General features: G+C 40.6%; 1 long non-coding RNA gene across 1 annotated transcript in view; it reads right to left on the bottom strand.

The window, feature by feature from the left end:
* LOC140685420 (uncharacterized) overlaps positions 1-24,836 on the bottom strand; it is a 231,485-nt gene extending 206,649 nt beyond the window's left edge. The window contains exons 1-2 of the long non-coding RNA XR_012075942.1: positions 24,769-24,836; positions 23,886-24,012 (exon numbers count right to left, since the gene is read on the bottom strand). This is a non-coding gene — a long non-coding RNA (uncharacterized lncRNA). The remainder of the gene's footprint in view (positions 1-23,885; positions 24,013-24,768) is intronic.
* Positions 24,837-25,088: the final 252 nt, after the last annotated feature.

Genomic DNA, 25,088 nt, shown 5'->3' with positions numbered 1-25,088 from the left:
AAACAAAGCAGCTGCAGGCTGCCCTTTCAGTCAGGGGGAAAAAAGAAAAAAAAAGTGGCTGTAGCAGCCACAACAGCTGTCACTGCCAGAGAAGGGGACATGGAGAATTCGAAATGGGATAAACAGTGTTGGCACTACAATAAAGATGTAGCAAATTAATAATGCACCAAGCAACTTCCTCTAGATCTCCCTAGCCTTCCCGAAAAAGCAACCGAGACTAATTAAATCAAAGTCAACTATTTCAACTGACAAGTAAAAGGCTAGGTCTAGCTATGAATTCTTCGCAGCTTGATGTGATTAACGTTGCGTGATACTGCAGAAGGCCACTTGGTAAGTGGTTAAACCATGATACGTTTGGCATTTATGAAAGAGTTTTTGTCATGTTGCAATGATGCGTGTAACGCTTGACCACACAGCGTTGGCTTTGATAATGCCCTGGTAAGGCTGTCTGTGGGAAAACAGGAAAACCGTTTTATCCAGCATGTAGTTGGCCCTGCTGTTTTCAACACTGAGGCAAGATGTTAGAACACCTCTGCTCAACTTCTGATCAAAGAAGTCATCTGACTCACATTCCCATACATTTCTTTCAAAAATGCTTAATGGATTCTGTTGACATAAATGTCCAAAGTTGATGTAATTATTCATATCACTATTATTATTACTATTTTACTGATCCCATAGTAGCTGATATTTTTCATTGAAAGCAATTATTCTACCAGTTTCTTCAATTTCGTACCTCCACTCCAGTTTTTAAAATAAATTTGCAATCTTCAGCACATTCATGTTACATAGAATGCCACAAATATTGCCACAAATCATTGTGAAAGAACCACAAATCCCCAAAGCTTTTCAAACCCTGCTAGGCTTTCGGCCAGTGAGCGATGGAATCATAAGAGTTAATGCAAGCACTAGCAAATGAATGTGTTATTCTTAACAAATGAGTTTAGAGAGTAGGGAACATTTAAAAAAAATCTTGATGAATGTTATGGGAAAAGAAAAAGAGATGTCATTATGGAATGCATATAAGTGTCATTACCACAAAGGTACAGACGTATGTGAAAACCTATTTCTAGGCAAAGCTTCCTTTTAATGACATCATTTCCATAAGACCTTTCATTTTAAGTTGAACTCTTTCCAAATTTGTATTCGTCATTATGGGTTCCTTTTCTAAATTCATTTAGGAACGCTAAGGATGGGCATCCTAATTAGTCTACAGGGTAATAATTTCCCACACATAAGAAAAATATTCATAGTTTTAGGCCCAGATAGATGGAAAATTATTTAAGTGGAAAGCATGTAGTAAATTTAGTGTAAAAAAAAAAACTTAGAAGAAAGAATTCTTATTAACCAAGGCTTGCGTTCAAATAATTAGGAATAAACCATTGCACACTGTAGAGTGGAAAAGTGGACAGGGGGCATGTAGTGTTCTTCAGTATCAATCTCCCATTATATTTTATCTTTTCTTTTTAATTGAAATATAATCGATTTATAATTTAGTTCTTGGTGTACAGCATAGTGATTCAGACATATATATATATATATATTATATATATTCTTTTTCATATGCTTTTTCATTACAGGTTATTACAGGCTGTTGACTATAGTTGCCTGTGCTCTACAGTAGGACCTTGTTGTTTATCTAGTTTGTATGTGGTCGTGTGTATCTGCTAATCCCAAACTCCTAACTTACCCCTCCTCACTCCTTTCCCCTTTGGTGACTGTAAGTTTGTTTTCCGTATCTGTGAGTCTGTTTCTGTGATTCCTGCTCTGTTATTCACTGTTTGACAACTGCTAAAAGAGAACACAAGTCCATACAACAGTACTTGTGTCTCCCAGACCATATCCATGACTACATTCCCAATAATGACTGGTGTGAGATAGCGAGTTCTAGAGCATCTATGTCTGTGTGTCACTGTGTGGCTGTCGCTAATGAAGGTCAAGGTGGGCCACCTCCAAAGGCCGTGCAGAATTCAGCAGGAATAGGTCCACTCGCTGCACATTTCCAAGCCTTCTCCCAGAAAAATTTCTGCTTCGTGAGTGTTCCTTCTCATTTTCAATGGAAACAACGTACCCGACCTAGTTTAAGACACAGGGCTTGCATCCAGCCGGGCTCAAGCTCCCTGTCTCATCGCCTACCTCCTCGACAGGCGCTGAGCAGACGCCCCCCTGGTGGGGCTCATTATCCGAAGCCTTGCTTCCAGGCATTAGCTCAGGTAAAATGGTCATTATTTCCCAAGGATCCAGGTTCCTTTCTGAGCCACGTCGTACATGCTAGGAGCTAGCACACCTAACAGCCGTCCTCTTATTCATTCTCTCTTCCTGTGCTAAGGGCCACTGGTGGCAAGGCCAGGCTAATGCTGAAGAGAACTTTTGTGCTTGAGAGTTCTTAAGTCTGGGGAGGAATCGTCAAGAAAGTTACTCCGTAAAAATCGACAGAATACATTTCTGGCTTGTGTCATTTGCTAGGTAAGATTCCAAGACTGCTTGTTATTAGGTTGGTTTTATTTGAATGATTTTGTGGGGAGAATTTATAAATCCAGGCTAAAACTTCTCTTATAAGTGCCCTGATTGTACAAAACGGGATCCAGTGTGTCTACAATATCTCTAAAGAATTAAAAGGCATTATCAACCTTCATAAAATGCATTTGTATATCTATAGAGTACATATTTATACAGATACATGTATCAAGTTCTAATGTTAAGGTGATTTATATGTTCTTTTTTTTTTTTTTCATTTGGATCATGAGCTTTGATCCAGTTTCTACAACCAGCTAAATTCCTGCATCATGTCTTCTCATCACTGTCGGTCATCAAGATGACACTTTCAATTCCTTCCAATTGAATATGATGATTCAAGCTCATCGACGAGCAATTTATAATTATTTCAGGAAGAATTCACTGAAACTGTGTACTTTGCAGGGGGAAAAAATTCAACTTTTGATTAATTTCTTTTTTTTTTTTTTATGCTAGGGAGCATTTGAATCTTCCCGTTAGCTTTGCTTCACTGCTTTCCTGAACAAACTGCCAGGACCCTCCCATTATCATGCACCTCCCAAACATGTCCATGGCGTTTCTCCTGTGTGCACTTTGCCAGAATTACAGAACAAACCAATTTAATCTCTGATGCTTGACAGTATATTTCGCAGGGTGGTCTCTCTTTTCTATGATATTTATATATATGAATAGATCAAGTAAAATATCTATAAAAGGTCAGTCTCATAAGAGAAACTTTGGTTATGCTAATTTACACCATAAAGGTCATGTACACGCTCTCCTATCTATATCTATATGAATCTAGACGCACAGATAGATAGATAGAAGCTCTCTTACCTTGTTGCACCTAAAAGTCAAATTGCCTGCACTGCAGCCACGTATTTACCTGGACTATCTTTAAGGCAATCTAGGGAAATCTGGGTCGTGTGTGTGTGTGTGTGTGTGTCTTTATGCTCTTGTAACATAATTTCTTTTGGTTTATGGCTCAATAAATAAAACATCCCATCAATGAAGCCAACGCTAACTACATCACCAAGATAAGGATGTGGTGAGGATGCTGTTACAGAGTCAATCATGGTTTCAGTGGGAGCTAAATAATAAATACTGTGGCACTCATATCCTCTATTTCCTAATATTTCACCCTTCCTTACTGGGAAGTTACTGGCTGATAGTAGATGAATGATATATATTTGATAAGAAATTGAATAAATTGAATACTCTCAATTTCCTAAAACATCCCCTGACTTTTTTTCATCAGTGTTGAACTAAATCCTTTTATTACTTACTAGTTCACTCAGGATCATATTCTTAAGGTTTCTTTTTTTTTTCTTTTATGATGAGTGTAAGGCTGATTTTGTTTTATTTTGTTGTATTAACTTATTTATGGCATTTTAACCTCACCTAGAGTCTAAGTTATTTCAACTGTTCCGCTGTTCTGAGGCTTCTACTCTCACCTTCTCTGTCAATTTCTTCCTAATAAAGCAACATGTTTTTCATTAAATATTTAAATTAGAAACCACTATAAATCACTTATTCATTATTCCATGCACCAGGCTTTACATAATCAGTAACTGTCACAGCATGTATTTTTAAAAAGCAGAACAGAGCAAGGAATTGTTTCTCTTCCACATCTAAGGCATGCTCTGTATTCTCCTTTGCTACTGTTACCACATCTCCCAATCCAGAAAAAGGCAGTGTCTCCTTCTGCCCTGGGTGGCTGCATCCCCTCCGATTCCACTTGCTATAGTGTTTTTCTCCCTTCTAAGGGACCTGGAATTCAGTGCACTTTCAGTTTGTTCACTTTTTAATCTCTCCCCTAGTGGCTCCTTCCCATCCAATAGTCACTTTTTAATACTCAGATTACTTAAACATGTTTTAGTTAATTACTTTTAGCAGCATTGGACACTGTTAACCAAATCCATGCAATTAAAATATTATCTTTCCTTCGTTTGTCCTGACTCTTTGCTCTCCTTAACTTTCTTCTGCTTGGAAGGCTACTTCTCAATTTAAACTTCGTGGTCAACAATTAAAGGTTGGTGGTCCCCTGGATTCTGTTCGGGGACCAGTTCTCTTCATTTCACGTGCCTATGGACATTCGCTTCCAACTTCACTGCGTCCAGGGCCAGCTCAGTGTTGGTGACACACCCTCCACTGTCTCCACCACCAGGTCTTCTTTCTCCTTAGCATCACACCCACTGGTCCAGTCGCCTACCCGACCTCTGACTTGAACGTCCCACAGACTTTAAAACTCATCATGGCTGTGTTATTTTTCAACTGCTTTTGTAACAAACCATCACAAATACAGTAGCTTGAAACAGCAGAAATGTATTCTTTCACAGTGCTGGAGGTCAGAAGTCCAAAAATCAACACGTCAGCCACCATCACCTCTTGGCCTGTTAACAGATCTCCCTACACAAGTTGTCTCTCATCATCTGTTCTCTGTTCCTAAATATAATTCTGGTTCTGACAGTTCACTGCTTAAAATCCACCAAAGATTCTTCATTTCCCTCACAATAAAAATCAAAATTCCTAGCTTACATTATAATTCTACCCGGTTTCCCACTTAAACATTATTCCTTGCTGTCCCTTTGCCATGTTCCTCTTCCTTACTGAACTCCACACTGAGCTCATTTCCTGAGCTCTCCAAGCAACACGTCGCTCATGATAGAAGCTGTTCATTTGTCTGGAACACTTTTTGCTGTTGGAATCCACACTTCATATCCATGGCCCCTATTTGTCCTATTTGCCCCCGCTTTGATGTCACGTACCCCTGGGAGCCTTTCTCCTCTGTGTTCAGTCTAGTTGCCACCTTGCCTTTGTTCCCGCTGCACCCTGGACTTTACTAATTCAGCACTTATAAGGCAATGGCAGGCTCCTTATCTGTATCTCTCTCCACATCATCTGCTCCAAGAGGGCAGGATTCACGTCTGCCAAGGTTGTAGTTTATCTCTGTAGCCAACATGGTGTAGTACACAGGCTCAATATACCTCGTTGAAGAAATGAATTTGCAAAAAAACACAATTTCTCTGAGACTGAATTTAACACTGATCAACATTCTATAAGCCATTTGGTGTGGAGCCATTTTCACAAAACATTGAACATCTTAAATTCTTACTACAGGCAGAGAAAATCCAATTCAATTAATGTCACGAATATCATAGACACATGATACTGTGCAAGCTACTATCCAAAGTACAAAATTCTCTTAAATTCTCTGAAAGTGCTAATGAGAAAGATATGCTAGATACAAAAATAACAATGCAATAAACAACGAGATGAATGCTTCAAGAAAAGTTCACAGGGATGAAAAACCACAGAAAAGGGAAAAGATTATTGTAGCTTGTTAGTGCACTGAGCCACTTCACAGTCCAGAACATAAAGATCATCACCCTGGAGGTGGAGCCCAGTATCACCATCAAGAAGATAAAGGACAAGATGCGACATAAAGCAATCACGCCCCGACCAGCAGACGCTCATCTCTCAGGCAAGCAGTGGGAAGATAGCCACCCTCTTTCTGACTGCACCATCCAGAGCTGACCCTGCACCTGGCCCTGCATCTGAAAGAGTGGCTGCTAATTCTGCAAACTTGCTTTCACTGTGTCCAAGATGGCATTCCTCTGCACCATTGCCATTCACTCAATTTAATTCTAAAAATGACTAGTTTCAGTAACAGCTGAACCCTTTCAAAAGGATACTAACTATTTTGTTACATGGTAACAAGCAAACCAAAAAAGCACTTTAAGGAAATAGACAATCTATCATTCACCTTTTTGAAAAATAGAGACTCACGTTTGGACTTGACATGTGCATGTGGCAGTTTTAAAATATGGCCCTATAAATCCTTCCTCACCAGGATATGGGGTCATCATCCCCACATAGGCCCTATAAATCCTTCCTCACCAGGATATGGGGTCATCATCCCCACATCTTGGATCTAGACAGACTTGTAGGTCTGCTTCCTACAGAGCACAGCAAAAGTGACACGAGGTGACTTCTGAAGCTAAGTCATAAAAGGCATGGGCTTCCTCCTGGTTCTCTTGACTCTAATTTTTGGGATCTTCTCTCTCAGAACCCAGCTGCCATGCTATAAGAAAATTTAAGAAACATGAGGAGCGTTCCAGCTGAGACCAGACATTTGAGTAAGAAAGTTTCCGGATTATTCAGACATTTGAATCTTCCGATATGAGGCTCTAATAATTGTGTTAAGAGACAAGTCAAACCTTCCGTGCCTGTTGAAATTCCTAACTCATAAAATTCGTGCATATAATAAAATAGCCATTGTTTTTATAGCACTGACACTAAGGTGACACGTCTGGGAAAGGTGTTTCCTGGTTTCACCTCTGCATTACAGAGGAAGAGATGGACGATGCTGTGTTTACAGTTGGCAGTCAGCATACCAGGCAAGGGCTGGTAAGTGAAGTGTCAGTGTGGAGAGACACAGAACATACTAAAAAAATAGCAAATCTCTGCTTAAACTGGATCCTTTGGTAGAAGATAAGAATTGAAAAATAAGTTGTAGCCAGGTGTGTACTTTTTCTTAGTGTCTTTTCTTAGGAGGAGGAAACTAAATAGCAGAGGAAAAAAATATCTGAGAGAGAAACTGAGAACAGTAACTAATAAATAAGATTTGCTGATTGCTTGTGTTGGGGGCTGGAACTGGGATTCAAAGCTAAGGATGGCAAGGCTAACAAAAGCCAAACTTTCACCTCAAAGTCACTGAGCCTCAAAGTCAGTCTAAACTTCAGACTTTTCATCTACCATCTTGAAAATGTTTCTTAAATCCATGTACCACCCATAGTATTACTTACTTAATATTTTTTAAAAATACATTCATTACATTAAATTTATAATTTTTATTAATGGTCAAAAATGGAAAGTGTGTATCACTCAATAAAACAGAAGTTATCGATGTCAGTCCTGAGCCTAATGGCCTGGAGATTCCTGACATTCCACGTGAATGGAAACCGTTTTCTTTATTAAGAGGAGGAAAAAATGAAATGAACAAACCGTGACTATCAAGCAAGTTACACCAAGATTTATGACTTCTTTCCCAAGAGACAAATTACACATACACTGCAGCCAGGAAAGAGAACATACTATTTGGGAGAAAAAGAAATCCTATAAGAAGCTTTCCTGATAGGAAATTATACACTTTCTTGTTTTTTAATATTTGTATTAGTGAATGGAGAGTAACTTGCTCCCAGAGAAAACACGAGATGACACCGTGACTGCTAAAATGAAACCAGAGAGGTGTGATGGGAGGTCACCTGGGCACGGGGATTCCGCCTCCAGGGGGTTAACACAGACTCTGGGCAGAGATTGTCTGATGATGCCCGTGCAGTGGAACTGCGGTCTGAGTGTCCACCCACCTCTGGTCCAGAGGCCCTGCTGACGACTGTGGTCATCCCACCTCTGACCAGAGAACGAAAGCAGTGCTGGAAGCATAGCCATGTTGTTAGCATTGTCTTGGTCGGAGGGAAAAAAAAAGGGGGGTGAGGAGTGAAAACAAACAAAAATCTCTGACTGCTGTGTGTCTCTTCTCTATGTCTGCTTCATTGAAACTAAAAGAATAAAAGGAGAACTCAGATCAGAGAGGGAAGACAAATCTGGTTTTGGAGTGTCCTAAAATAATTATAAAAACAAAACAAATTTTTCTAAATTCTGGCTACGCATTTTGTTACCTGTGGAGGTTTTGTCCCTGAGATCTGCTCATCTTTTTTTCTTAAAAGGGGGGGGGGGGCGATTTTCAAGTGTCACACAAGCATAGAGTCATACAACCATCAATACGCTGATTCTGTTTACTGTAATCAGGCACCGAAAGAAAATCGTAAACGCCTACTTGGTGAGGCAGTTTTACTTAATGCTGCAGGAGAAACAAGATCAAGTTTACTGTTGTCGATCCTGGTGTCATTCTTTTGAGGAGGGAGGTCGGAGATCACTCCAGAAGCAGTAAGAACAATCCCCGGTGCCAGGGAGCTCATTTCAGAAGGGCGAGCAGAAAGGAGACAGAAGTCTAACGTATTAGTAATTTGAAAAACTCGGCTGGATCATCTGGAAAAGATTTTAGTGAGCGATGTGGTGGACGTGACACAGAGGATTTGAGAATGGAAAAGAGATTTCTAGATTAGAGGCTACTTAAATAATGATGTTGTTAACGCAAACCAAGATTACAGGAAGCAGAGCAGATGTGGGTTTGGACAGGGGGATTAAAATAAATTTCTATGAGAGTTCAAGTGCATACAGAACAGCTTGAGGCAGCTGATACGCTGAGCTTGGAAATGCCAGTGATGTAGACTGGTGAACAGACACTCTCTACTACCTGGACTCACAGAAGTAAATGGGATGACCCGCAGAGGCAGGGCAGAGCGAGAACTCCAGACCAAAAGCAGATTCCCCAGTTAAATCCTCCACGTAGGGAGATGCCTGGGGAAGTGAGGAGTAGCCAAAAGACAAGGAGGCAAGGGAATGACAGATACAGGTGACGATGTCAAGAGCAAAATGGTTAGAAAAACATTGATTGAAAATCAGTAACCCAGAAAAGATGAAATAAAGCTTGGTGAGGTAATGAGGAGAGAGGGAACGGGATGGGAGCTTAACATCTGCTGTGCCTGACTTCTCACCTGGGCTTCTATGAGCTGCCATGCTTTCTCTTTCTCTTAGTATTTCAAACCCCTCGGACGCTCTGGGTGGAGCACCTTGCCTTCCACCTTCGTCCTGGCTAACTCTCGCTCATACTCCCTCCTGTCTCTGTGCTGCCTCCACCTGAAGTGTGTCTGCCCTTTCACCACCCTTATGAAAGCATGTACCGACCTCGATCACACACTTCATTTGCGACCCTGTAGGCCTGATATACGGTCTATTTTCCCAACAGAAATAGGAGATCTTGGAAGTAAGGATGCCCCATCTCTTTCTGAATGGGGCAGTACTTGGCACACTGCAGGTGCTTCTAGTTCATACCTCACAGCCCCTTAATGAGAAATGAGGGAAGTTGGCTGGAGGAGGCTCATCTCAAACAGTTTTGATGGTATTAACTGGAGGTGAAGAAGGACTTGAGCAAAAACATTAGAGAAAATTATGGCTTATCTGTCCAGTGGGCAAAGTGGCATAGAGTGGGTGTGCAGGCAGAGAGAGGGGTGGAAAAAAAGGACTAATTGCCTAATTTTCACTTCTAATGTAATGTTCCCTGGTTGTTGGACCACCAGCTTCTGGGAACATCCCATAATTAGCATATTCATTCTCTACCCCTAATTTGTGTCTCCAGGTGTTCCTTCACTCTCTCATTCTTGGCCTTTTGCCCTAAAATATTTCACTGCCTGATGGAATACTGCTTAGCACATAAATCAGTGACACTTTTGCCTCCCAGCATGGGAAATGTGAACTATGTACTCTTTGAAGAACCTCAGAGTGAACTGGAAAATTCAATGGGTCTCATTTCCAAGGACGTGAATAATTTTTTACCTATACTCGTTTGCTGCTAGACTTATTTTTTTAAGATAGCCAGGCAAAGAGCCTCCCAACCATTCTTGTATGAATCATACAGCACAAATATATATATGGCTTAACTCTGCTTTTCTTGAAGATGACCTAACAATACATTTTAATGAAAATGTAGGAACCAAAACTTCAAGCCGGTTCCTATCATCTCAAGAACTACTTGTTACACTTCCGTAAATGTCAGATGCCAAGCTGACTTTTGAGTATGAGACTATGACAGACACAGAGCTTCCTTCACGCTTTGTACAGTCTAGTAGGGAAACCAGGAGAGGTTTTAATTAAAAAGTAAACAAACAAATAAAAATAAGTAAATAAATAAGTGACAGCATAAAGGATAGAAAATTTCTAAAATATTGACTTAATGGCTGGACATTCTGCCTTTTAAAAAAATTATGGGTTTAAGTTTCCTTACAGACTTCATTGGCTCTAAAAACCTCAGTAAAGTGTGAAGATTGAAACTCTATCATCGCAGGTTTTCTTTCCCTTGGAAAGCCATGCTCCCATTATAGCAAGAGCAAAGGTACAAGGATTCTCAAACTCACCCGTCCCTTTCATCCGCTTACCCTCAGGCTTCTACAACGCCAATGTGATCACACGTTATGCCCCTGCTTCTACATGTCCAGTAGGCTCCTGTTACCCACAGACCAAGCTCAAGTTCTCTCGCACAGCCTGTGGGCTTGTTTGTGTTTTTAATCATCCAACCGCTCACTTTAGACTTTCAGCTCTATTTCTACCAAATACCCCCACCACCCTGATGTAGCCACCCCACATACACAAACACTCCGTGTTTCGTAACAGACAAGCAAAGAGTTCTTGAAACATACTATGGTGGCCTACAAAGTCTGCCTTGCACAAGCTATTCTCATTGCCTGAAATCTCGCCCTGCCGTGCCTGTTTCTCTCTCCTCCGTATTGCACTCTCCTCCTAACTCTGTCCTTCTTTAAGACATAGCTCCCATGTCCTTACACATGCCCCCAAGAGGTGTTGAAAGAGTCCCTTCCCTCTCGTCATGTTCCACGCTCCCGTGACAGCCTTCACATGATTCTGTCTCAGCACTTGCCGTGCTGGGTTTACTCGTACCTTCTCTCCTAGACAAGAGCCTGAAAGCAGAGACAGTTTATTGTAGCATCCTCATATCTCTAGTGCGTAAACCAGCACCTGGCATCTAGATCATACTCAACACACATCCATTGAACACTGCATTTATCCACAAGAAATTTGTGCCATTAACAGTAATAAATATTTCACACGAAGCAATGATGCTCCAATAAAAGAGCAAGTAATAAAAGATCATTATTTTAAACTAATTTGGCAGGGACTGAAATTCTATTTCTAGAAAAGCTGTCATGTTTCAGGAGTTAATCCAGAAACCTGAAGGTGCAATCCTGGTTCTTGGGGAGCATTACAAAGCATCAGTAAGTGGCAGGTACATTTTTTTTTCCTTAATGGCTATAGAGATAAATTGGTCTTAAATGCTCTGGCCTTATGGGGCTGTACATAATACCACAGACTAGCATTTGGTTAGTCCTTTAAATAATGTCGTTTATAAACCTAAGCACGCAAAACACTAAGCGGAGAACTGCAAGATCAAGCCACATTTACAGCAAACTTAAAACGTTATAGAATGTTCCCATTTTAGTTAAAAAAAGATACATATTTCACAATAATCTTATTATGGCTTGCGTTCAGACTGCAACCGATAACAGTTTCTGATTTTTACAGCTGGTTTTCTGTGGCGCATCTGATGGACAACGACGTCTTCAATGCTTGCTTAATAAGGGATTTTGAATACAGGCTATGCGATTCCTCCTTACAACACTTACTGTCAAATGCCCTTGTCCTGCAGGGCATTTCATTAGCATGTGCCCTGTTCTTGTCCCCCCAGCCCTCATTGCTTCAGACAAGCATGGGCTTATTTGAGAGAAAACCAAGCTATGACTGTGACTCAGGTGTGAAGGCTGCTCCTCTCAGCAAATTAAAGCGAGTGGAATGACTGAGTGTTCTTTTCCATACCCTTCTGATAGATTTAATACTGCTTATTAATTGTTGTTCTCATATCCTCTACTCTGTGATTGTTTTCCCCAGGATACTATTGAGGGTGACTGATGTTCAGATAAGTCTGACAGTTTCATACAGAGAAAGAAAGATTAACACGTGCTAGTAAGAACACCAGGCTACAAGATCTTAGATTAGCCTACATAGGGATGCAATGTTAACACACGCTTTTGCAGATTTGGAAAGAAACAGTCTGGTACATAAAATTCAAAGCTGATAAACAGAAAAGGAAAAACACTAGTTTCTTAGGTACAGTTTCTAATACTTTATCTTTGTGACAGCCAAACAGATGTCTTTTGGGTCACAATATAACCCAACTGGAAAGATGATTTCTTGTTTCGTTCTGTGGGTGGTTTTTGTCTTTTGGTGGGGGGTAGGGGGGAGTAGGTTTATTTCTTTTTTAGAGGAGGTACTAGGGATTGAACCCAGGACCTTGTGCATGTTAGGCATGCACTCTACCACTTGAGCTATATCCTCCCCTGACAATTTCTTGATTTTACCCATAGCTATGCTGAAAGAATTGAGGAGGAAATAAAGATTTTAAAGTGTCTATTTCCATTACCACCTCACTCCCAGGCTGAACTATAAGATTCTTCAAGACAGGATTGAAAATATACCTTGAACGGCCTAGAGGCTCCATATGTGTTTCTTGGACTTGAACTTCACTGTATGATAAATTTACTTAGTGCAAGGGCAAAGGTATCATTTTTAAACCAACACTCACTTTCCTTTCTCCCTGATTTCATTACAATTTTTTCTAATCATTGAGCACTTATTTCTATAAATAGCCTCAAATCTTTTCTGAAATCAGGCAGAATATAAAACAAAATGAAGTGAAGAAATAAAGTTAATGCAACATGTTCACAGAGGAAGTAAAAAAGAATTGGTAAGTTCACTGTGTAATTAATATTTCTAGTTTACTTTATACTATCAGAGTATCATTTAACCAAAAGCTTCTGCTTTGGGCTGCTAATAGTTTATATAAAATGTCTTTGCTAAACTGGACTCCTCAGGGTGAAGCAAGTTCACTTGTGAAATCAAACCACATCTTTATTAACTGAAGGCCATAATGAAGACTGAATTTCTTGCTGAAAAAAAAATTATCTTGGGTATAGATGCTAATCTAAAACCCACTTCATGAATTTGCTTGTTTTTTCTGCTCCCTTCAGACATTAACCAGCTAAAGCCATTATATATACCTTAATTACACCAATTAGCCCCGACTGCACATGCACATACATTCGAGACTTGATTACCTGAGCTAAAAGAAGTGTTTTAGGCATGGCGCAAATAATACAAATGAGCAAAAAATTCAAATCCCAGGTACATTGAACTAATGAGTGTATTATATATTTTTGGCACAGCTCAGTTACCTTATTATGCTTTTCTTAATTTAATAAAGCAATTAGCTTACATTTCCTTATTCTACCCAGGTAATGACAGGGAGAAAAAGCGCAGATTTATAACTGGCACTGGGAAAAGCCAGCCTACAATTTAAAGATTTGGTCACTGTCCTTTATTTCTTCTTTATTTTCAAATATGTCTTTTTTAAAATTTTTTATCTAGGTGGACATCCTATATACTGTTGCTTTAATTCCCACGATGTCCTACACACCTATAGAAAGATTATCATTCATTCATCTCCTATGATTAAAGGAAGCGAGAAGGCAGCCAGTCCCTATCTAAAAGTAATATCAACTTTCCATTCCTTGGAGTTTGGGGAGATAATTAGTTTTTGAGTCAGCAGTCATCAAGTTTTGCCATCAAGCGATCACGCTTTGTAAGACAGCATGGTGTGCTGTGTTGATTCTCTGACTTCACTGCGCAAAACAAAATGATTTGGAGAGCCTTGTTAAAACACAGATTGCTGGGCTTCCAACCCCAGAGTTTTTGATTCAGCAGGTCTGGGAGGTTGAGGTTCAATAGTTTGCATTACTAACAAGTTCTCAGGTGATGTGGATGCTGCTAGTCTGGGGATCTCACTTTGAGAATCACTTGTGTGACTTCATAGGTTAAGAATGTAGCTTCGTAGGTTTAAGCCCAGCTCCAGCACAACTGGCGGTGTGACTGAGGGCAAAATTTTTAACCTCGAGCCTCAGTTTTCTTATCTGCAACCTGAGGGTAATTATAGCAAGCTATTTCATAGAGTTATTTTGGTTATTAAATAAGTCACACACTTAAATTGCTTACAGTGATATCTGGCACCTAGTAAGTGGTAAGTGTTATTATTACTGTTGCCACTATTGTTATTTGTAAGCACAGGTCACCCAGAGTAATCACAAATGAATTAACACTGAAAAAAAAAAAGGAACAAAATTTCTTTCTCTGAAACAGTTGGCTGAGCACTGGACACTGGGAGAAAAAGGATGTGGAGAGACCAACCGTTTAGAGTGACCTGGAGAGGAAGGTTCTGGGAAAGCACGTGGGCCTTCACTGTACCATGATGCCGCTGCCCAAGGCAGGAAGAGAATGCAGGACAGAGGGAGGGAAAGGCTACTAAGGAGGAAGCCCTTGATTCTTCTCTGATGTGCTGATGCCAGGCTCACATTAGGGCTTGGGTAAACACGTGTTAACATGCCTATCTGCTTAAGCCCTGAATTAGAATTAAATACACAAATGTGAGCAAAACAGAAACATTCTTCATTTTCCTAAAGCTTAACTTTTAGTTTAAAAGGTGGGGTAGGGGTATAGCTTAATGGTGGATATATGCCTAGCACGGGTGAGGTCCTGGGTTCAACCCCCAGTGCCTCCACTAAAAAATAAATTTAGATGAAAAAAATCACATATGCCCATATAAAATAATGAATGCCACAAAGAGCAAAGAGGGTCTTACTGTTTTAGAGATATCAGGTGATACCTCTCCGAAAAAAATAAGGTTTGAATAGTTACTGTTCATAGACATGGCAAGTTAAATCAATAGAAATTTCTCCATTTCTGAAATAATAAATAGATTGAGGGTAGATGATAGATCAATGGATGAGTGGCCAGATGGATAAACAGATAATCAAAGCATCTTGAGGGAATAAATTACTAGTTAACAATTATTTGTGATATATAAATTAAATAATTTAAGATCAAACTTGTTAACTGTATGCAATAGAAATGATTTCAAAGAAAGTTACAGAAAACTCAGCTTTTCAGAGGCCTAAATGAATAGGAAATTATTTTTCTTGGATAAAAGAAATCTGGAAGCAAGTGGCTGCTAATGTTGGTTCAGTGGCTCAACACTTGGGGACCTATGGCTCTGGAATTCCCTTGGCCTTTCCGTTCTGATTGTCACCTCATGGTCACAAGATAGCTGCAGTATTCAAGGCAGAAAATGAGTGCAATCTGTGCATTTTCACTTACATTCCTTATAGTTCTTTACTCCTCCTCCACCCAAAAAACCAGATTTCTCTTTAAGTATCAAAGGTCAGAATTGATTCAACAGACAACCCCATGGGCAGGGCAGGCTGAAAAGGGGGAAAAGGAATTGCTGTAATTTCCTTAGGTTCAGCAAGACCCCTTCCCTAGGAGGAGTCTGGGCACAAAGCTGGGATCTTACTACCAAGAAGAGGGAGCAACTGACAGTTTCTGCTGCAAAAACAGATGTAATTTTGGTTTATATGTGCAATTATAGTTATTGAGTTGTAAACATTGAAATCTGGTGACAATAATAATAAAAACTGATATATGTCTCTCACTGTCTTCTATCCTGGGTTGGTAGAATTCCCAAAACTCACAGCAATGTTCATTAAGCCCTTTTGTGTGTGTGTCATGATTATTTAGATAATAGGAAATGGAATTCTCTTTTGTTCCTTGAGGGGTGGAAGGACAGCAAGAAATCAACAGGAAATTCAGCATTTATTGATAATAAAGTATAATTTTTCTTTTGGAAAAGTTCAAAATTATTGAGAATTTACTATTCGCTTGGTGCATATGATTTTGGAAACTTGAGCATTTCAAGAAATCTGTTTGAAGTGAAAAGCAACATTATCAAGCACCAAGCATTATGATGAGTTCTTTTGCATTCTTTATGTTTAATCCTCACAACCTCCATTTTCTGATGAAGAATCAGAAGTCCAGAGAGGTCTAATAACTTGCCTAAAGACATACAGTTTGAGTCAGAGACTCAAACCCATGGTTGCATAACTTTGAATTATTCACAGTTTCTGTTTCTCCTACTTTTCTACCTATGTTTTAATTCAGTAAGTCTTTCCAGATGTAACATTTTGATATCCCTTGGGGAAAAATACTTGAAAAGCAATTATTACTTATCAAATCATTATAAAGTTGTTGTTATTTGAAAAATAATTCAAGAGAAAGTTGACTTTTATATGTACTTTTATTTCTTAATTATAAACATGACAATGACTTGAATTTTAAATGGCTTTCAGTGTATTGACTTTTTTCCTATCCTTATTTTTTCCTATTTCTTTCTTCTAACAGAATGTCAGGCTCAAGCTTCCTCTTCCATAGAAAGTGGCATTTCCAACTATGTCTTCAGCCTGAGGTGCTTTGTCTCATAGACCCAGAGGCAGTGAGTAAGTAAGGTTCTGTCTTCCTGCTTCCCTTTCTACAACTCTTTGGTCATAGGGATTCTCGCACTGTGTCGTCATCACAGGCTTACTTCTTTTTGTTCATTTTCAAATAGTTTTTGTGTCAAGTCTTGTGAGGAGTCCAGCCGTATCTGCTGCCTTCCCTCCTACAGAGGACTGTATCTCATTTATCTGCTTTAACCTATTCCCAGCACACATGGGAGAGAGAAGTGGTCAAGAAAGAGTAGTAGGAGTGGAGTTATAGAAGTCAGAAGCGGAGTGACCCCTAATTTGAAATGTCAGCTGGAAATGTGATAGATGAAGAGTGAGATTATTTGATGGTAAGAATAAACTGCTAAGAAGATGTCCACTTCTGCTCTCATTGTGACCTAAGTAAAGGAATGGGGTGAGCTCACTGGGCGATAGTTAAATGCATGGATGGCAACACTCAAAGCCTCTAGACAATGGACCTTTTAAAAGAGCACATATGTGAACTGATCGCTGTCTCTATAGTCAGAAAATCACTCCCTATTTTAATTACAGATAGAAAGTGTGATGGGCAGGGGAGATGAAAAGGGAAGGAATACAGTTGAATATTTATAAGAGAAGACAATGATTAAATATGAAAAAGGATCTTAAGAGTTAGAAGCCCCAAGGTGCACAGAAGATATTCCCCATGAAGAAAAAAAATATTAAGAAATAACTCAAATGACCATCAGCTGCAGAATGATTAAATAAGTTAGGGTACATGCATAAAATGAAAAGTGACTTGGAGATTAGGAAAAAATGACAGATGTATGCATGTCACCTACATCAGACCTCACACCATTTAATTCTCGTCACTGCCTTATAAGTAAGGCACTATTAGCATCCCCATTTTCTAGACGATGACAGTGCGGCACAGCTGTGTACAGTAACTTGTTCAAAGGCGCAAAGCTCATAAGTGAAAGATTTGGGGTTCAAACCCAGGCAGTTTCGTGCTTCAGCCCTGAGCTATAATACCTGGAGCAAAATGGCCCAAAGTCACGATTACCACTACACGAAATGAGCAGGTCACCGAACAGTGTGTACGTACAAGGTTTCATTTTTGTAAATGTAATATAGAGCTACAAAGAAAGAGCGAGCAGAACAAAATCAAAAGTTAAAGAAGAAAACGAGGCCATCTCAAACAATTGGGCACGTCCCCAACCAGTTACAGAAGGCATTAAGCTGTGTTTGCGAGATGCGGCTTTCTGAAATTCCTCTAAAGCATTTGGCTCTCTTTGAAATGCCCCTTTGGCTGTAAGAGAAGATCAGTTTCATAGCCCCTCTACTGATCCGCTTGATTGCACATCAGCTCTATTAGAGAGTGGCTTCTCGCTAATCCAAGTTGACTTTTTATTAGCCACTTATACCTCAGGCCCCAGACACATGACAATTTTAGGGTTTAAAGTATCTGCCCTCACTTAGATCCAGGCAGACTTAGATCTTGGCTATGACCAAAACACAGCATTGGAATCTGAAGCTTAACTTAACTGAGTGGACTATTTTTTAGGTTCTTGACTTTTTACTACCTGCTTTTAATTCTTCTGGAGAATGAAACAAAGCAAGCGATCCCAAGCAAGTGTGGGGGAAGAAGACAGCAGTTCTCTGCGACACAGGATTTCTCTCCAGCAGTGCGTTGACACGAACTCAGAGATAAAGGTGCAAGGTCAGCCAGCAGCTCCGGGGGTCCTCGCCCAGGATGGCCAATCTGGGATAATTACCCTCACACGGGAAAATGACCTGTGTTGGCCCTCCGGCGCATAGACAAAATAAATCAAAGCAGTTGCAAGGCTTGGGTTTGTCAGACCGCCCCTTTCCTGTTTTCAGTGTTTCATGATTCGCTGAGTGATTTATTTATCCGTATAAATTTTGAAAGTAATTCATTAATATTAGAGAAAGGCTGGGACTTGATCTTTAGTGGGAGAGAGCTCTGGAGGAAGGAGGACTAGTCATTAATATGTTCAGTCTTTCCACTCTCTTGAGAACATCACATCTACTTTCATTATATTCTGACCTGAATTTCTTAAATCTGGAGGGGGGGTGGTGTCACTGAGCTTTTATGATATGTTCAAGTCTGCAGTCTGCAATGCAACTGGAGACCCCTCTGTGGGAGAAATACTGGCACGGGGCATCAGGCTGAACTTTTTATGAGTTACTTTGTACCTTGAGAAACTTCAAAGGACGTGAAAACGAAGGCAGAGCTCTGTCGAAAGGGGTTAGTGGACCAAGACACTGACAAGGTCACCTCTAGGACCCCACCTCTGCTCCTGACGTCATTCACGCCAAAGCGAACTGCTTAGTCCTTGTTGTTCCAGAATCATCTACATACCGGGCACAAAAGAAAGCTTATAATATCAAAACATGGAATTTGGAACTAAAAAACAGCCAACACAGCTAAATCCCACAATGCCTTCATTATAATGAAGAAAAACTGGCCACCTTGGGCTTTTGTGAAGTCCCATGACTAAGTAGTCAATGGCAAAGTATGAAGATCCAGGTGTCCGGACTCCCTCCCCGAGCAGTCGTCTGCTGCCCTATACTGACCGTGGGTAACAGCCCAAGGGGAACTCACAGTGACAAATAATAAACTTTGATTTTTTTTTAATGGGGCTCTTTACTTCATATTTCTGTGCTTCCATTTCCTTAAGTAGAGGATGAGAGATCTAGACTTCCTTATGCAAACATTTTTCAGGTCCACTGACCATTCCGAAAAACAAACAAAGCAACAACAGCCAGAGACATGTGGCAGCTGAGTGGAAAGTCCAGTAAGGTCACTAAAGGGCGGCCCGTGGATGATTAAAGAAAACTTTTCTCTACAGGCAGCAACCTCTGGAGCTCAGGGCCCAGAGCTGGGCCTCCTGAAAGGAGTGCCCACCCTGCCAGATGCTCCCTGAGCAGAGGGCTCCAGAGCGGGGGAGCTCAGGCTGGGCACACAGCGCATGGGTTACAGCACGGTGCAGACATCACGTGCTGGTCCAGCACCTTAAAGGCTACAAGAAATCCTGAGGAAAGAAACCTGCTTATCTTTGCTTAATACAGCATTTACTAAGCATAAATGACCAGAAGTCTCTCTGCATTCATGGACTATCTATAATATGTTATATAAATGTTCTGCACAAAACATACAAGGAAACCCGGAGCAAAGGCTAATTAAAGAAGACTTATATTGCGCATCCCTTCAGCCCTTTCCTCAGTTCAAGGTCAGCTCCCAACCCCAGAGCTAAACTTTCCCACCACTCCTCTTCCGTCCTCTGACAGTTCTCACCTTGGGGGTTCAGGGTAGAGGGTCCTGCCCTGAACTCCCTTCTTTTCTGTGGGGCGGGGGAAAAGTGAGGGCCAGAGAGCAAGAGACAGAGGAGCGTCCAGTACTAAGAGAGGCAAAGGAGCTGCCAGAAACCAGCCGTTCACTTGGGACAGTGAAAGGGGCTGGATTAACAGCTTCACCTGGTACAAAAGGTATAAACCAAAGCCACCCCCAGGCAAAACGACATGTGTGATCGCCCTCCCGGGAGAGCTTTCGCGCTCCGGTGGCGACTCTGCGGCTGCCACTTAGCCACTGGCCGCGCAGGGCAGCTGAACACCAGCATATCTCATCGTTTCAAAGTCCTCCCTCCTCTTGAAGTAAAGCTACGGAGCGTCTAGTGAGAATTAACGGTGCCTTTTTCTAGGTCTCCTTCCTAGCCCAAATGAAAAGTGCTAGAAGGTCAGAGCATCTGCAGGATTCACTGTTTCATCCTTAGAATTCTGTACAGAGTAGGAGCTTAATAAATGCTTATTAAATGAGCAAATAAGTGATAAATGTAGGAATGACCAAAGCACAGCTTCTAGGTTAATCAATAGTTGTGGCTCCCTGAATCTGTACTCTGCCATTCAGGTTTCAAGCCTGTGAACTTGGCAGCAACGACTTTCTATCCCCCTGGCAGATCCATTCCTAACCCCGACTCCTCAAACTTACTTAATCCACAGCCAAGCCTTTTCTTTTAGCTCTGTCCTCCCCTGGTGCCCAAGGAAACCCTGAGATGTCACTTTTAAAGTTTTTAAAAGGTAAAATGTTTGTGGCAAAGGAAAGGAAGATGCCTTAGTTCCAAACGCTTCGGTAAAAGTAGTGATGAGAATTCGCAGGAAAACTGACCCACGAAGTGTCTACAGAGCGGACCTGTGCTGATCAGGAGAAGGGAAGAGGCTCCTCTCCCTCTCTGAGAGGGAACATGCCTTGCTCTTTACCATCAAGGACAAGCAAGGTGGAGGAGAGAGCAAAAACCGAAGGCCACGATGGTGAAGAGACGAGATTAATGACATTCATAAAATTGACGGAGGCCTGTGGGCTTGAAGTGATTGTAATCGCTCACATGAAGCCCAAGGGTGTAAATATTTAACAATCACTTCTTGGTCTCACATCCACCGTAGGGCCAGGGAATGGGGATATTTTTTTCTCTCGCTGAGAATTTGGGTTATTTAACAATTAAAGGAAGGAAAACAGAAAACCTAAAAGGATTTTCCCCTTCACATTATTTCTCTCTGAAACTATACTCAATTCATTCAAGGCTTGGGGTGAAAAGCGTCTCATTCACGCTTCTGTACAATGCAGGCTTTGCGATGCTTCTTGCAACGCTTCCTCTCTGTTTAAATTTGAACCATGGGATCTTTGCTGCCTGGAGTGAGTACGTCTCTAGCACATTGGCTGGCGGCCGCAGGCTCACATCTGTCATTGTACTTAATTGCTCTTGGTTCAAACTATTCTGTGTTTTATTCCTTTGGCGGGGCATGTTTCACTAAGATAGGGGCGGTGTTTCTTTGGGCTCAACCAGGGGGAGCTTCCCAGATCCCACCCATTCAGTGTCTCATACTGGACTCGGCCAACTCAGCCAACTTCTCCTCAGACCCATTCCAGTCACTGGACTTTGGCCCAGGCAACAGTGGCACTGCTAGAATATATTGGTGAGCTCATTCCTGCCAGCAAGAAGAGAGTGACATTGCTCATTCTGAAAGGTAAATCAACTTCACAAAGTGCACCATCAGTTTAATAAGAGTCTGTATTTATTGAGCACTAATTATGGGCCAGGCACTGCACTGAGTGATTTACAAACATTATTTCATTAAACTATCACTGCAGTTTTATGAAGTGGGTACTTTTATTATTCCCCAGCTTACAAATGATGTAACTAAGATTTAGAGAGGTTATGTAACATGCTCAAGGTCACAAGGCTAGAAAGTGGATGGGCAAAGATTATAATCCACATCTGTCTGGCTCCCAGAGTTTGCCCTTTAATTTACTGTAAGACCTCCTACATTCATGCACAAAAGAGGACAGAGAGCTAAATAAAGGATAGACAATTTCAAAACATGAGAAAGGTACTCGCTAAAGGTATACGGCGATTGAGTGTCTGAAAGAACCCTGAAAAATCTCAAGAGCAGAAACATATCAGCATTATAGTATTAGCAATTTTGCGAGTTTTTCCGAAGGACCCGCCTGTGAGGACATCTCATGGGAGTATGGGATGGGGTGATAGCCACGGCCGTGAAAACTCAGTGGAAGAAAGCAGCACTCAAGGCAGTGATGAAGTCACAGCTCTTCTGCAGGGGAACTAACACACTCAGCATTATTTTCCTCGTCTCTTCTTGCTCGTTTCCCGGATCCCACGCACCGTGTTTAACGCGGGAATCCTCTCCCTCCAGTTTTGTCAATGTCATGTGTCAGCCATTCCTTCTGCTGACTCTTGTGGCATCTGGGTCCCCAATCTGTGTCCATTTTCCTCTGTTTCTCTTACCTCTATGTCTCTTTACCTCCAAATATGGGCCTCTCCTGCCCCTGAATTCCTCTCCCACTCTGCCTTTAAACATCCTTCCCCCTGTTAGGACTTGCTATGGAACGTGAGTCTCCAATATTCATTGAGACAGAGACCAGTTTTGATAAAATACATATAAAAATATGGTTAGGTTGCAATGTTCTAGATCCAAAGTCAATTTCCAAGACTTTCAGAATTCCACCCTAGACACTCAATTTTGGCATCAAGCTGTACATTCCATTTCATTGATTGAGTAGAACAAAAAATTATCATCAGTTACGTATATATTGGCACATGCTGAGAGACTTGATGTCCTGGTTCATAGTACAGGATCTGGGCACAGGAAGTCGGAACCCTGGATCTGCCACTTCCAGCCATGTGACCTTGAAAAAGTTACCTCATGGTGCTGTGCCTCAGTCTTCTCATATGTAAAATGGCTACAGTTACATTAACTAGTTCATAGGGTTGTTGTGAATATAAAACGAATTAATGTATGTAAAACTTTGACAAGAGTATCTAGTATGTGCTAAGTACTCAAAGATGTTATAATTCTTATAAATACCTTCACAACTTCAACAGACCTGCTCTAATAAACCAGAGAAGTGATCGATAGATTTTCTTATGCTGACCAAGCAAATCCATGCCCAGACGCATAGATAAATATGTGCTTAAGATTTATACCCAGTCTATGCAGTTATTCCTGGGTTTATACAAGCAAAATAGCAATATTGAAGTAGTTTCTGCAAATACTTGCCCAAGAATAGAAAAGAAAAAGGAGAACCTGTCTATTTTAAGATTTTGTTGTGGTGGAAGAAGCATGGGATTTGATGTCAGAAGAATTAGCTTCCACCTCTGATATACTTATTTATGAGTTTGAAGAACTTCTGAGCCACTTAGTTTTTTATTGTAATAATAATACTGCTAACCTCTCAAAGTTGTCATGTCAATAAAATGATATAAAATAATAAGTTGCAAGTTACTATATATTTCCAGTGGTTACTGTTTTGTCTTTCAGAAGGCATTTTAGAGCACCAAAGTATAAAACATTATACTTGTTGAACACAACTTTTTGCAAAGCTAACTGATATTTGCTAGATGTTTCTAGTCCATATGCTGTAATTGTAATAAAGGTCCTCCACGCAAATATCATTGTTTCTGTTGCATCAAGACCAAGGCTCAAAAAGATCGTGGAATGTTCAAAGCTACACAACTTGTTAATGACACTACATTTTAACACAATTTCTCAATTTCCAAAGTTCAGATAATTCTATCAATTATATAAAAAAAAGCAGTCTCTTTATCGTACCTCTTTTCTGGTACAATTGACTAGATACATGCATAAAACACAATAACTTTCCTCACAAAATGTGTAATCTACTCAGAGATAGTAATTACGTATTTTCAATAATCAGAAAACAACCCATAATGACAAGATAGAACATATATTTATCTACGGTGCTGTAACAAACGCTAAAAATTCAGGCTTTTACAGTAAAGAAACTGATTTCTTACTCACTTAGCAATGCAATGCGGCCGTCTCTGGGCAGTGAGTAGCTTTCTCCCGCTAGTGAGTCATGGACCCAGGTTCCTCCCACCCTGTGGTTCTGCCTTCTCCTTGGGCCTTGGAGTCAGTCCTCTGCTTCCTGCCAGCAGAAGGGGAAAGAAAGGCGAAAGAAAGGTGAAAGAAAGAAAGAAAGAAAGAAAGAAAGAAAGAAAGAAAGAAAGAAAGAAAGCAAGCAAGCAAGCAAGCAAGCAAGCAAGCAAGCCAGCCAGCCCGCCCACCTGCCCCACCTGCTTCTTGAGAAAGTCTTGGCCAAGAAGTGACATTTCTCACTTATGCTCATATTCTACTGGGGACAGCTAGTCATGTGATGACATCTGCTGGAAGAGAGGCTGGAAAATGTAACGGCTGGATGGGCAACCACCCCAGCCACAACTCCACACTCTAGAAGAGGGAGCCCAAACATTAACCGTAGCTGCCTGGGTGTGCGACAGAAGTTTGTAATTCCCTAAAAGAAAAACTGGGAGGCTGAGATTTGCAGGCACTAGCTACTATAGATAAAATAGATAAACAACAAGTTTGTACTGTATAGCACAGGGTACTATATTCAATATCTTGTAGCAACTTATGATTAAAAAGAATATGAGAACGAATATATGTATGTTCCTATATGACTGAAGAATTGTACTGTACACCAGAAGTTGACACAATACTGTAAACTGACTATACTTTAATAAAAATATATTAAAAAAAAAAAAGAAAACTGTGGACTAGTTGGGTTTTAGAAATCAGGAATTTTCAGATTTTAGGAAGATCACGCAGCCCCTGTACCATATTATATGTCACGTCCACACACAAGTCTAGAGAAGAAGAATAAATAAAATAAATTAATACTCACACTAAAGTTTGTTAAAAAAAAAAAAGAGTAGAAATCATGTCACATCTGTTGAAATCAGGGTTTGCCACCGAAGAGGCTTTTCCCAAAACCTTCAAGGGATGAATAAACTTTCAAATTCCTGAATTGCAGATAAGGAATTTGTGAACTTGCATCAGGACTACAGATAATGATTCAACAGAAACACAGGGGAAGGACTTCGGTGTTGCTCGAGGCACGGAGAACCCTCACTCAGGGGAAAGGAGGTCAAACGTGACTGGTCAGTTACCCTGCGCTTCAGCTCCTTAACAAGGTAAACGTTCTGATCTTTCTGTATTTCCAAA

The sequence above is a fragment of the Vicugna pacos genome, chromosome 9, assembly GCF_048564905.1.
Source record: "Vicugna pacos chromosome 9, VicPac4, whole genome shotgun sequence".
Lineage (NCBI taxonomy): Eukaryota > Metazoa > Chordata > Mammalia > Artiodactyla > Camelidae > Vicugna > Vicugna pacos.
Note: the sequence above shows the minus strand (reverse complement) of the source record. Positions and strands in the feature narration are given on the sequence as shown.